Source organism: Cibotium barometz, chromosome 62 (assembly GCF_041138505.1).
Source record: "Cibotium barometz isolate CiBa-2024 chromosome 62, ASM4113850v1, whole genome shotgun sequence".
Classification (NCBI taxonomy): domain Eukaryota; kingdom Viridiplantae; phylum Streptophyta; class Polypodiopsida; order Cyatheales; family Cibotiaceae; genus Cibotium; species Cibotium barometz.
The window spans coordinates 1658067-1672888 of NC_141107.1; the positions used below are offsets into that span (position 1 = coordinate 1658067).

General features: G+C 40.6%; 1 long non-coding RNA gene across 1 annotated transcript; it reads right to left on the bottom strand.

Annotated features, from left to right (window-relative positions):
• Positions 1-6902: 6902 nt before the first annotated feature.
• On the bottom strand, positions 6903-7577 carry LOC147604006 (uncharacterized). The gene is made up of 3 exons (XR_015265406.1): positions 7346-7577; positions 7158-7227; positions 6903-7061 (listed from the first exon to the last, which is right to left on the bottom strand). It is a non-coding gene; the product is annotated as an uncharacterized LOC147604006 (long non-coding RNA).
• Between the last annotated feature and the right edge of the window lie 7245 nt (positions 7578-14822).

Consider the following 14822-nt stretch of genomic DNA (forward strand, 5'->3'; position numbering starts at 1 on the left):
CACTTGCAATGGGCTCATGCTGGATCTTATCATCACTTTAATAAACTCAATAAATGAAATTAGTTTGGTACGCTTTTCTCAATGAACACTCGAGATAATCACGACCATGAAAAATTATGATTTTTCATGCTAAACTCTTTTCAAGGTAAGAGGATAAGATTTCAAGAATAAGTATTTAATTTTAGGCAATGCAATCCTTCAAATTAAGCATGTTTTTGGGACTTTTTATCGACATGAATTTCTCTTATTTTTCATGGCTGTGAGAAACTCGTATTTTTCATGGCTGTGAAAAACTCCCATTGTGAGAAACCAGTGACTATCTTTGATATAATTTTTGGGGGTCCAAATGATATTAGTTCTAGCTCAAAAGGTGTAGTTTAAGTTTAATAGCTAAGGTAATGAAACCTTCAGCAAAGCTCAAAAAATAATATTTTTAATAGTCTTTGTGATTTAAAAAAAGAAAACACCCAGTTTTTCATGTGGAAAAGCAAAATTGTTGCAGACTCAAAAATCAAACAAAAATTCATTTCCAAGTACTCACAAACCAATCTTCCAACCAAAAACAACAAAAAATCAAACTTCTACCATACCTTTCATCGATATGTAGTAATCTTATCCACGCACACACATAAAATCTCAACAAAACTAAAATACAAAATTTAAAGCATGCAAGAAAGGAGTTGAGCACTCTAAGAAGAAGGAGGAAATAAGATTAGCTCCTCGACATCAGAGCCAAAAATGTTATGTCCCATTTCTACCCTCTCAAGAACTCTCTCACATCTTGAAAGTATTGAAACAAACAACAACTACCATGGAATTCTTACCTTTGATATTTCCAGCCCAGGACCTTCATTGATCTCCAATCTCCACCAATGGTTAGCTCCAAGATTCCAAGCCTCCCTCTTGCTATTTGTAGCACCTCTTTAAAAGGACTCACCTCTTTCACTCTCTCACACAACAAGAGAAAGGCACATGTGAAAAGAGTAAGCAAGCTTCTCCTCTCAACTCTCTTTCACTCTCTCATACACATTCACAAGAGCAAGAGCAAGATTAAGAGAAAGGAGAAGAAAAGAACTCACTTAGCATAAAGGGGGATTGTGCTTGTTCACATTTGGGCACCCAAAACTTAAAGACCTAATTAAAAACTTGTCATATCTTAAAACTTTTATATTATCATTTTATGACACTTATTTCTACTCGCGTGTATAGTCTAGAATGTTAAAAAACCATCCTAAGGAGGATCAAACACTAGCTCCATTGCATAGTTGAATAGAAATGAAGAAGATGAAGTTAAGCTACTAATCAAGAAGTAATTAGCATAATGATGAGCATAATGACAACATAAGTGAGGGGCAAATATGTGTTAATTTCAATAGATGAGAGCCTCTTTATATAGGCTGAAGTACATGAGGATTAAGCTCAAGATTAGGTGTTAATCATCATCTAAATCATCTCCACCTTCCCTCCTAGATTCAAGCATCTAAAAGTGACCACCAACCCTAGAATCTTGCTAATCACACCAATGCTACCTAATCAAGGGATCACGACCCCTTTGGCTGATGTTGAGCTCCTAAATGACTCTTTTACATCATGGTAAGGTTGCATAATAACCTTTGTATCCATTTGCCCATAATCTATGACTTTAGTGCATAGTGCTAGTTACAAGGTATGTGCCCTACACATCATTTTAGTGAAGGTGTTTGCCATATTTTTAACATAGAATAGTTAATCCTGAAATGGGTTGTAAAACAAGCTCGAAGTTATTTTCCAAATAAGTGTTCTAGAATTGGTGCCCCTCGGCGGGGGAGGGTGTCACTCAAAAATACATGAATATATCATGTGAGTGCGTAAAAAGGGTATAGTTTATTTACTTTTTTCATAGAAAGAGGGGGTTTGTAAAAACAAATTCAAAAGAATTTACAGATTGTATAGAAAAAGGGTTAATTTTAATCGATAAAAATTCACATATAAGGGATTTTAAAAATAGGCCTTAAATGCACGTGATATTATAGGGTCTACATATAGTGACCCCCCTGAGTTGTGCCCTTGGCTAGTAGGCCCACTCAATTTCCTCACCCCCACCAAAAGAGGAAAGGATTTACCTTTGCCACTTCGTTGATGACTGGCAGAGCAAAAGCCTGATCTCCTGTACACATGATATATTTGTTTTACCTGGATTGGTCTTCTTGCAATAGCACAAAAACCAACTCCTGAAACTTCAAGGAATTTGGATTTCCTTTCATCATTAGTCTAATTATAGAAGTAAAACCTTGATACGAGTCCCGCAATGCATTTAAGACAATAGGCACCAATGAACTGTCAGGATATATTTCATTAACACTGGCCAACTGCTCCTTAAAATCCTTGATTTTTGTAAGGAAATTGTCCATGGAGTCTCCCTTATCCATATGCTCTGACTCTAATTGCTTGTGTATATAGGTAACACGTGACAAGACAACTAGTGACTTGGTTCGATGAACTTCAAGGCCAAGCAAGAATCAAACAAGAAAGGTACATTGTTCCCACATGCTTACAAAATTTCTCTGTCATGCTATTGGCAAAGAGCTCCCACTTCCTATGCCTCATCCAATTTTACTCCTTCTTATGAAGCACCGTCTCTTTTTCCACAATCCTAAGCCCCATCTTTCAAATACAAAAGGCTGAATATGATATGTAACCCTTCACCCAAAATGCCCATGGAGGATCATATGACAACCCACGAGTCATTTCCCAAGAGCGCTCACATAGGAGGATGACTTAAGGATCCACTCTCTCAGCTCAGGAAGTGACATGTATGAGCCATTTTTTAAGCCACATAGGACGCACCTCAAAGATAGGTGTATGAAGCCCAAGCCAAAGTTTCCCAACCAACAAGAAATTCAACAAGTGAGACACAAGTAAAAGGCTCCACCCTTCCTCTACAAATCCCCTCACCCACTCCCACCTCATGATGCCAACTTCCAGAGTGTCTACATTGGTTAGTCTCCCACCATTAGGACCATCTCTCCATCTCATGCACACCTCCCTAACAAACTCTCAAGGAAGCGGTAGATTTTTTCCTTTCTCCCTCCTAACTTAAACCAACTTCCATAGTGTCCACATCAATTAGCATACCTCTCTGAAAAACTCTCAAGGAAGTCATAGATTGGTCCTCATATGCAGTTACATAGTGTCTGCACATCGTTCATCCACATTAGTCAGCAATACCATCTCATGCATACCTCCAATAAATTCTCAAGGAATTCGTAGATTGGTCCCTCTATAGTCATGTCATCCCACATGATGTTTTACCCTAAGACCTCTCATACTAAGTCACTAGTGGGTTGAGTTGATTGGCTTGCCATATGGCAGAGATCTCCAAGAGGAACATACTCCAACAACAACATGAACTCAAGTGTCAAGAAGATTTCATACAAGAGGAGCTCAAGAAGCTCAACCGTTCCCAACAACAACTTTATGAGGAAAATGAGAAGGTTGCCAAGGTATAAGCCAAGAAGATCAAAACAGCAAAAAGAGAAGTCCACAAGCTTGAGAATGAGCTTGTATCACCCAAGAGAAGCTCACTAATTCTCACAAGTAGGACATGGATGCCCTCAAGTAGCCATGGCGCCCAAGAGGAGCTCACTAACTCTCATAAGTATGACATGGATGCCTGCCCCCGCCGCAAGTAGCCATGGCACATGAAGCTCACAAAGAAAAACTCTGAGAAGGGCTTAAGAAAGCTAATGAAAAAGAATCCCAAGCTGTTAGTGTTGCTAATAATCCATTTGCAAAAGAATGTGAAGGTGCCCTCATGGCATGAACCAGAGAGGAAACAAAGGCCCTGACAAAATTCCACAATGAGATCTCATCCGACACAAAGAAAACCTCATCAGTAAGGCGCATAGATACATTCATAAGATGGAAGACACCATCACCTTGGATGATGCCTCCTTGGAAGGGCGCCACCGTGTACTATTTCCACATTTGATGATCGTTTAGGAGATAGGGCATGCGCCATTCAAGTTGTACTCGTAGATGTAGAAGCTCACTAATTCTCACAAGTAGGACATGGATGCCCTCAAGTAGCCATGGTTCCCAAGAGGAGCTCACTAACTCTCATAAGTATGACATGGATGCCTGCCCCCGCCGCAAGTAGCCATGGCACATAAAGCTCACAAAGAAAAACTCTGAGAAGGGCTTAAGAAAGCTAATGAAAAAGAATCCCAAGCTGTTAGTGTTGCTAATAATCTGTTTGCAAAAGAATGTGAAGGTGCCCTCATGGCATGAACCAGAGAGGAAACAAAGGCCCTGACAAAATTCCACAATGAGATCTCATCCGACACAAAGAAAACCTCATCAGTAAGGCGCATAGATACATTCATAAGATGGAAGACACCATCACCTTGGATGATGCCTCCTTGGAAGGGCGCCGCCGTGTACTATTTCCACATTTGATGATCGTTTAGGAGATAGGGCATGCGCCATTCAAGTTGTACTCGTAGATGTACTCCCAAATGACATGTGGCTATTAGATCAATAAATTCCTTCTCTGGTCTTCCAGTGGGCAAATAGGTTATTATCCCTTTTTTATTCACCAAAAGCAAACTTCAAGCATGTAATGTGCCACATCATCACCAAATTTGGGGACTTCTTGAATATGCGAAATTGCCTATCATGCTATATATCATTGGAAAGGTCTTGAAAAGTAGATTCCAAATGTCCAAACTCTGCTCACTTTTGAGTTGATTTGTAAAAATTTCACCATGATCCCATTTTTGTAAAGAGAGAATGTGTAGATATCCTTAAAGGGCTCAATTTGAATCCAAATTTCCCCTAATGGAGATTTGTACCCATCACCTAGGGACTCTCAAGCTCCTTTCTTATCAACTGTCCTAACGTGCGATTGGCAAGAAGATTCTCTGTAGTGTATAGTTACTTCTTAGCTTCATTTCACATGAGCATCTTTACTGAATAGTAGTAACAAACTTTCTTTCCATGTTTATATACTATAAACTTTAGAAGATAAAAAACCATTTGTTGCTTCACATTCTAGTGATCTCCCATCTCATTGAGTTTTTTTGGTTGAAAACCATGCTTTCTTAATTGCTTAACCATGAGAGTATTGACTACGTCCTTAGAAGAGAAAAAAAACCATTCGTTGCTTCTCGTTCTAGTGATTATCCATTAACTCCCTCTATCAAATTTAATGGTTGAAAAACACGCTTTCTTAATCGCTTAACCATGAGAATATAATATTGGCTATGCCTTTAAAAAAAACCATAACTCTTAATTTATATACGTTTTCTAAAATCTCTTTCCATGCATATTTTTAAAAATTATAAAATAAAACTTCTATGGAGTCAGAAATTCATATCATGAGAAGAAGCTCCTGTCTACGATCTTTGAAGAAGACGAAGAGCTTGACTCTGGCTCCAAATCAATCACAACCTGTCTTCTTGACTTGGATGCATTTGTACATATACTCGTCGCTACCGTAGTCACTGTGCTACTTGAAAAATCCTATAAAAGCACAGAAACCCTAAAAAGACAGAAAGGGAGCGGAGAAAATGAGGCAAGACGGTTGTTTTTTAATTTTTAGTGAAACTTTAGGCGACATTTGATAATCTTCCAAACTAGTGCCAAAAACCTTACAAACACCTTGGAAAAAACGCATGTCCTAATTAATCTATTTTCTTTTTTTGCTCGTTGCTGTAAGCCCCTATTGTGGACGAGTTCGAGTGTTGTATTGGTGGCGGTGTACAAAGGGACATTTTCATAAAAAGAGTGGAAGGCAATTTTAAGGCACGATGATGATATTTGGTCAAGATTGTCAATTGTGTGTTAGTGCAATGGTAAGGAAGGAGTTTGAGAGTCCTAGCTGATAGGATCAATCAAATCTCTTCGAGTGGTAAGCACAGAGTTTGAGAGTCGTAAGCGATAGGATCAAATCTCCCCCTATGGTATTTTGAGAGCCGTAGGTGATAGAATCAAATCTCCCCAGTGTTAGTGCACTGGCAAGGAAGGAGTTTGAGAGTCCTAGGTGATAGGATCAATCAAATCTCTCTGAGTGGTGAGGAAGGAGTTTGAGAGTGGTAGGTGATAGGATCAAATCTCCTCCTATGGTATTTTGAGAGTTGTAGGTGATAGAATCAAATCTCCCCATATGTGTGTGTGAGTAGTGTACTTTCAAATATCCAGCCAAGCCATATATATATATATATATATATATATATATATATATATATGGTGAAGAAAATCACTTTATAAATATTTCCTGGTTATTTGACATTAATAGATTCCCTAGCGCTTTGGGAAAAAAGAGAAAAAAAAAGAAGCAACCCCGCCCATAATTTGAAAAAAAGCAAGGTAAAATCTTGATTCACAAATCCCTCGGAGTGGTAAGGACACAGTTTGAGAGTTGTAGGCGATAGGATCAAATCTCCCCCTATGGTATTTTGAGAGTCGTAGTAGGTGATAGAATCAAATCTCCCGAGAGCACTAGTAAGGAAGGAGTTTGAGAGTCCTAGCACTAGTAAGGAAGGAGTTTGAGAGTCCTAGGTGATAGGATCAATCAAATCTCTCCTAGTGGTGAGGAAGGAGTTTGAGAGTGGTAGGTGATAGGATCAAATCTCCCCCTATGGTATTTTGAGAGTTAAATGATAGAATCAAATCTCCCCGTATGTGTGTGAGTAGTGAACTTTCAAATATCCAACCAAGCCATATATACATATATATATATGATCAAGAAAATCACTTTATAAATATTTCGTGGTTATTTGACGTTAATAGATTCCCTAGCGCTTTGGGAAAAAAGAGAAGAAAAAGAAGCAGCCCCGCCCACAATTTGAAAAAAAGCAGGGTAAAATCATGATTCACAAATGACGCTCACAGAAAGGAAATTGGGAGGGCGCTCGGTCAAATAATTCCAACAATTTATTGATTTAAGATAAAATGGGCGGTTAGAACCGCGTATACAATCTTCTTCCTCAGAGAGATGGAATTAGCAGCCGAGAATGCAGAAAGGGTCACAAAGGCAGCAGCATTCGTCCACCAGGAAGCAGCAACACAAGGCCGCCAAACTGCAGAACCATTAGAACAGAGATTAATTACCAGACTAATTACTTTGCCCCACAAAACTCTTTTCAGGTGAGATATTGTAAGGTTCACGTAGTTACCATCCTCTGAGGAAGCCACCGCTTCTGCGAGGGCGAGGCTGGTAGGTTTGAGGGGGAGGATAATAATAACCTGATAAACCAACCAAAAAAATTCAAAACAAATTTCTTCAGGATTGATAGATCATGCTACACAGAATCGATGAAAGACTTAATATAGCAATCTGTGGAGGAAATGTATTTATTTTTACCTTGCTGTGGGTAGCCATAGGCCTGCTGCGGGTAGTGAGAGTGATGGTGATGATGGTGCTTCTTCCCAGCCATATTTAATTTAAGCTAATTAAGCTTGGGATATCAAAAACGGAATATAACTTAGAAAGCCTGAGAATTTGTTTTGAGGATAACTCCAATCGACAGCTCTATACACGATTGAGTCGTTTCTGCGTGAGCGCCCGTTGCGTGCGTGTGCGTGTGCGTGTGCGTGTGCGTGTGCGTGTGCGTGCTTATTATAGAGACTGTCAAAGAGACCGCCTCTCTGAGTTCTCACCGCGTTCAAACAAGCGCGTCTCTTGCAACACGCGGCGCTAGCAGACTTTTCAATACGCTGCTTCTTCCATGCTATTGCCACGTATTGATAATTCTGCAAGACGATTGGTCCAACATCTGTGTCGCCCGCTTCGTGGGAAAAAGAGAGCGGGTCTCTCTCGTTGTTTTTTTTAAAAACTATATAGCAACTTCGTAGAAATTGATCCTGATGCCACCTCACCACCTTGATCCCCGTGTTATCCTCTCAAGGAATTAACAAACCCCCTTCCTAATGGTGATGATGATTGATTGCCCCCAAGTTCTTTGGCTAAGTTCGTTGGATGGTGCAAAAGCTCTCAATTCCATGCGGAGAGGTGTGGATTGTCAAAGATGTAATCAATGATGAGACTATTCCACATGGTTTGGGCCTGCTCGAGATAGGTTTTGATTGGCCATTGAGTTAAGAAGCATGTCGAGGCATGTGGTGTAATCTAGGCCAAAAAATCTTGATATGGGATGCCTCATCTTAAATTAGGTTTGTGAATTGGTGGGGCACCCTTACAAGGAAAGAGGACCGTCGTGGATTTGCTTGTAGATTTATGGGCCAAGACCACCTTCATTTAATTGGCAATGATGACTGATGGTGGTCCTGAATTGTTTGGTACGGTAAGGTATCATTCCCAAATCTCATGGAAACTAGACTGTGGTGCTCTGTTGCTTGTTGTTGAGGTTATGAAGGTACAGTCGAAACGAAGAGGCAAATGGTTCCATGAAGACCTCAGGGAGTTGTCTTGTTTTTGAAGACCTTTGGAGGTTCTACATACCCAAAGAGGATCCATGCAATGGGTTGGACCATGGACTAGGCTTTTGCCCACCATGGCCCCCCATCCACTAGAGATGGACCTAGATGGATGTTGTCGAGATGATGAGGCTTAGTACATCGGCTATGTCAAGAAACATGGATCAAGTTAAGGCTATGGCTATGAAGGATGATACAATACTTAAGATTAAGGAAACAAGGAACTTAAGAAATAACCAAATGCAAGACTTACTCAATATTTGATCCAATGCTTGAATTTTTGCTTCACATTTCATCGCTTGAAATGACACCTTTTTATATGGGTGGGTACAACATTGGCTTTGCTAGCTCATGTGGGATAATTCCACCTTTCCTCATGTGGCTTCTTGCTAGGCTTGTACTTCATTTGGACTACTCATACTCACTCCCTACTAACTCATGTGCTCAATGGCACCACATTTCTCAACACCCCCCTCAGGTGCCATATTTTTTAGGCTACTACAAGGTGGTCAAATGTGAGGTTTACAAATACTTCATCCCCCCTTAATGTAGGTGGTAGGTGGATTGACGTTTGGATATGGACATGGGACATCTTCCTCCCTAGGTGCTTGATTCGCTAGTCTCATGTGATTAGGAGTGTTTACATTTACATCACTTCTCCTCGGTTCTCTCTGGCTACTTTTAGGTGGTAAAGCGTGCTTACAAACATATAGACTTGCCTTCTCATTTGGTGGCTTACAACAACATATGGATTGATTAGGTTAGGGTTGTGGTTGGTAATTCCTTTGTTACAAGTTAGTGCTACTGCTTGCTTGGGATCTTCTTGCTTTTGCTCGATCCCTTGTTGTTTCCTTTGCTCTCGGTGTTTTTCTCTTGGCTTTGACTCTGGCTCTTTGGTAGATCCTTTGGTGTGCAGATCCCATGCTCTTTTCCACATGCATGCTCACATGCTCATTTGGTTATGGCGTTCTTACAAAGTTTCTACTCTTTTTCACACTTTACATTCCATTTTTGACTCACTCACCTGCTCATATGGATGGCTTACAAAAGTTACAATTTTTTGGTGAAAGGAACTTGTCTCAATGATGTCTCAATGATGTCTTTGTAAAAGCTTTTGCAAATGACATCGTTGATATATACGTGTTGCTTGGTGTCAACTTGAATAGTATAAAGGATTTCTTTTCCATGTGAACAACCTCTTATGCAAGGCTTTTTACACCAATACTTTTATGACCTTAGATTTTGAGGAAAAGAAGAAAAAAACAAAATAGCCCTTATCTTGGCCGCGTGGAGGAGGGTGCATCTCACATCTTCTCATCTGCGTTTCTAGCTTGTGCATGGCCTGTTGTGAGGTGATTTTGTGCTTGGCTGCTATGCTGAGTTGTTTTCTTTATCGCCATGAGATGTTGTCGATCTTCTTCATGGCGCCATCATGGAGGTTGCCGTGCTATTGTTTTGCTGCCTTCTTACCGTACCTGTCTTGATGTCCGTGTGAGTGGCTCTTTCTACACATTGCTCTTTTGCTTATTGCTTGGTTGCTTGGCTTGCTTGTAACACTGTTGCTCTTCTACTAATGCTTGCTAAGCTACTATAAGGTTAACATGATGCCGGTTCACTACAACAGAATGAGGGCCTAACAGCAAAAATACCAGCGTTTTTATAACTAGAAGGGTAGGTAGATGTCGGGCCATTTTCGCTACTAGAAACACTACTATTATCGCTGCACGGGTTCGCTGCTCAGCAGTGATTGTGGAGAATGCAATTGAGCCCAAAAAGTTATTATATTTCAGAAAGTGTTGGGCCTTTGGCCATATGTACATAAAGTTTTCACAATGAAGAGGTATCTAATTGGAATCCTCATCGGATTCCGAGTGATGATCATCATCGTCTTCCTCGTCCTCTTCACTTGCTTCATGCTGATAATCAAGATCCTCCTCTTCATTTTTCCCTTCATCCTACATACGTGCCATCAAGCGCAAGGTAAGCAAGATCATTAAAATACAATTAGGCGTAGAAAAGAGAATGTTTTAGGCTCACTTACCTCATATGCTTGAGTCCCCAAACGGACTCATCCAAGCGTATGCCTCGCATACGCATCCATGCCCACAATTGCGGATTGGGGGCTCTGTACCCATAGTCATACTCCTTCTTTGTTGGGTCACATCCAATAACCTCTCTACAAAAAATAATTAAGAAAATATACAATTATTTAAAGAAAATAATATAGTGCAACAAAATGAAAGAGGAGAAGAAATGATTACTTATGAAACGAGTAAGAAAGGAGGATTTGCCATCAGAGTCGAAGTGTGAAGCCCCTCGCTTCCGTAGTTGGGAATCACTCGCCCACCACTTGTTGTTGAAAACCACTTGGGTGCTTTCTCAGGAATCTGCGTGCATGCCTCCACTCCTCGACCGTGCAAACGCTAGGCTTCTCCAAGTTATTCTTTCCCGCTCTCTTGATATTTGCTCTCCTATTTGTAACAAAGTGTCCTAGTGGTGCACATGCACATGGGGATGGGCCTAGGCACATGAGGTTAGGGTCCATTTACACGTGTGGGGCACATAGGGCCCTAGGGGTATAAATAGGAGATTACTATCATGTACTAGGATCTTTTACTCATTTTATGACATTTGGACATCTACTTTCCTTGGAACATGTGTTCTCATGGATATGGTGCAAACTCCCATGAGTGCTCTAGGTATTGCTCCCTATGATGAGCTTCCTCTAGGTGAGAGGTTAACACACCACACTTCCATAGTTGCTTGCAGTGGTGTCAGAGCCTCCACTTTGATCCATTACTTGCATCTTTTCTCAGTTTTCTTCTCTATTTCCAAGCCCTATTTGCAGCCTTCATTTCAATCCAAGAAACCCTAGCTATGGCCATTGGTTGCGAGATTTTCCATCTACAATATCACTAGGTCAAACTACACATTAGCCATATGCTTGGGAGTATCATTAGGAATTGATTTGATGGCCACAAAGTCTACTGTAAACTCGCGCTAAATCGTGATTTCCAGCAGTATATTTAAACTTTGTTTTGTGAGATGATTACATTACATGTGATGCTTAGTGAGAGTTAAGCCATGGCTATTATACATATTAGAGATAGTTTCTTTCCAAATGGAGCCTTCTATTGCATTGTGATCAAGTGGCCCAAGAGGATCAGGGGATCAAGAAAGCTACATTCTCAACAATCTCTACAAATATGAAGCTAATCAAGCATTGGTGAGTACATTCAATCTTTCATTGAAATTGGTGATTCTTGGCATCTAAGGGCAAGATTTAGGGTTTGTCTCAAGAAAACCCCAAGTTCTTGACCTAGAGTTGAAATTGAAGATTCAGTCATGCTATTGGCATCTACTATGCACGTAATATCCTTCATATTGATTGGAATGGCTACTACATGAGCCAAATGCCAACCCTAATGCACTAGATTAGGGATTTGTGAGCATTGAGGCTATAAGCTTGCCATTGAGTGATTCCATAGGCCATTCAGATGCCATTGAGCCTTATGGATGTGTGATTACATGCTATGTGATGTTGGGATGCATATATTTCACATGAGATGCCAATGGGGATGCCATATGATGTGATATGATGCTTTTTCATGCTTCACATTGTCTTTTGGTGGTGTTGATGTGATTGGATCCATTGGGAAATGAGTGGGCATGAGTACATGCCAAGTTTGTGGATGAATGAACATGAGTTCATGCTAAATGTGTATGTAAGTCACTCTACCCTACATTTTGGATTACATACCACTCTCACACACACATTGTACCCACTTTGATTCATAGAATCTAGTATGTGTGTGAGGGTACCCTTGGCATTGGTGGAGAGGCCAAGGGGGAGCATGGCTTACTCTCCTTGTCATTAGTGCTTTTGGTAAAGCAGCAACGAGGGGGATTAGGTACTTGGTGCGAAGACTTGGCCCCAACCTTTACCTTGAGGTCCAAACTCGGTAAAGGGGTGGGAAGGCTTGGCCAGGAGATCGGCAAGCAAGAGCTCTCCATCAACACGACCTACATCGACACTATTGACTTTTGCATGAGGGCAATGGGGCCTTAATATGAGTCAATGCATTGAGCAAAGTGGACGTATACATGCTATTGAAAAAGGCATTGTGGATTGAGGCTATTCTATTTTGAGATTTGGCTCAAAATACAAAGGAGAATCTGTTGAAATTTTTTGGGAGTCATTTGAAAAAAAGGACATTGCAAAGGGGTGTCAAAAGGTTGCTTGCCATTGCCTATTGCTTATTGACACTTGCCAAGTGGTTGTTCACAAGAATTGTGCACTCTTTGACCCAAAAATAGGGTGTTCTGTTAAATTTGAAAAGTGCAATTGAGTCCAGAGGTTAAGGACTGAAGTGAAGTGGTTTACACCCTTGGATAGCACGTGGAAAGAGCTTTCTATCAAGCCGTCAAGTCTCTGAATCGAAGTTCATTTTGTGGGTCAACCGGCCGAACTTGATCGCATGGGAAAGTGTGATTCAGTCACAAACGCTAAGGACTAAATTCAAGTGGTTTACATAGCCTTTGTGTACTTATTCTAAGCTACAATTTGAGCTATTAACCTCTCCATTTGGATAACCCTAGCTAGGTCAAACCGGTCTTGTTGACTTTCTAAAAAAGTCAAAACAAAGGCATATTGCCCATTGACTAAAGTCAAACGGACACTTGGATCTTGTAGTATACCTTGAGAGCTTCCCATAGAGCCCTAGATCACCCAATTCCGATAACTTTTCACCATCCAAACCCTAAAATTCAATTTTCAGCCATGGGGCGGAGTAAGCCAAGAAAGGGTGTGGATGCAATCAATGATTTGGGGATTGGTGAATATGATACGAGGGACAATGTGATTGAGGATGAAGCCATTGCGTAAGATCTTCAAGATGAGCAAAGACTACATGAGCATGGGGTCAATGTTGAGGCAAATGTGCATGAAAGGGTACAAATGCATGAGGGGAATGCTAGACCAGCTCTGGCACTAATGATATGATGATGCTCATGCAAAGTATGTTAGCAAACATGATGGAAAGCATAGAAGAGCAATGAAGGTACAAAAATCACATGAAATCAATGATGAAGGATCAACAACAAGCCTTCATTGAAGCATTTTCCGTACTCCACAAAGATCTCATGTGGGTGGTGCCTTCAATGCAAGAAGCAATGGGAAAATGAATATGTGGACAATGGTGACAAGGAGAATTGACCTCCAAATGCATCATTGCACATTGGTGGACCTAAGATGCATAATGTTGACATGGATAGAGCTATGCCTTCAACCTCAAGAGATGTTGGAAAAGGCAAGCAAGTGGTGTTCAACTTTGATGCGCAAACTATTGATGGATCTTGGAAGACTTCCAAAGCTCCCGTGAGAGTTGGTGGTAATCAAAGGAATTATGAGTCATAATACGAGGATGAGTTCAAAGATGTGAAGGACAGAGTGAATCTCACCAAGTTGAAGGGTGAGGGCAATACCAATGAAGAGTATGAAGAATGGGTGAGCAAAATGGAGATGTACTTTCAGCTCAACCCAAGGTCGGAACGAGCTAAAGTGTACTTTGCAACTCTTCATCTCGAAGGCTATTCCCATACATGGTGGAGACACTTGTCTACTCGTGGATACGAGATTACCACTTGGGAGGACTTCAAAGATGAAATGAAGGAAGCATTTGTCTTGGAATTACAACAAAAAGTAATATGTGATTGGAATGAGCTTGAGCAATGAGGGAAGAGTGTAAAGGAGTACATATATCAATTCCTCAAACTATCCTTGCATGTAGATGATGTGAGTGAGACATATAAGAAGATCAAATACATCAAGGGGCTCAAGTCAAACATTAGAGCTGATGTAAATGCTCAACGGCCATCATCTCTCAAGGAAGCTATGGTGTTAGCCGAAATCTATGAGGAGAAGGATAGTCAACAATGGCAATCCAAAGTTTCCAAGGTTGATGCAGTCCTGTCTTCCAATGTAAAGACTTCTCCAAGTAATGCCATTCCAAAGTTTCCAAACAGTGTATGGCGAGGGCCCTAAATCAAATTTCAGGTTTGATGGTGCTTCTTAAAAAGTTTCGAATGGCAAGATAGATGGGAAGCCGACTAAGGGTGCACACAAGAGCATGGTGATGAAGGAGGACCGCATCAATGAGATGCATAGAAAAGGTTTATGCTATAAGTGTGGAGAGAAATGGTCCAAGGAGCATTACAAGGTGTACAAGGATAAACAACTATCCTTGAGTATGATCATGACCGAGTCGGATGGTGATGAACTCGAGTATGGGGAAGTAAAATTTGTGGATTGCAATGACAAATATGATGAAGTTGATGGGTGAATTTCCTTTTGATCCCGGTGGATTCATGAAGAGCAATTCATTTAATGATGGTTTGCCTATGCG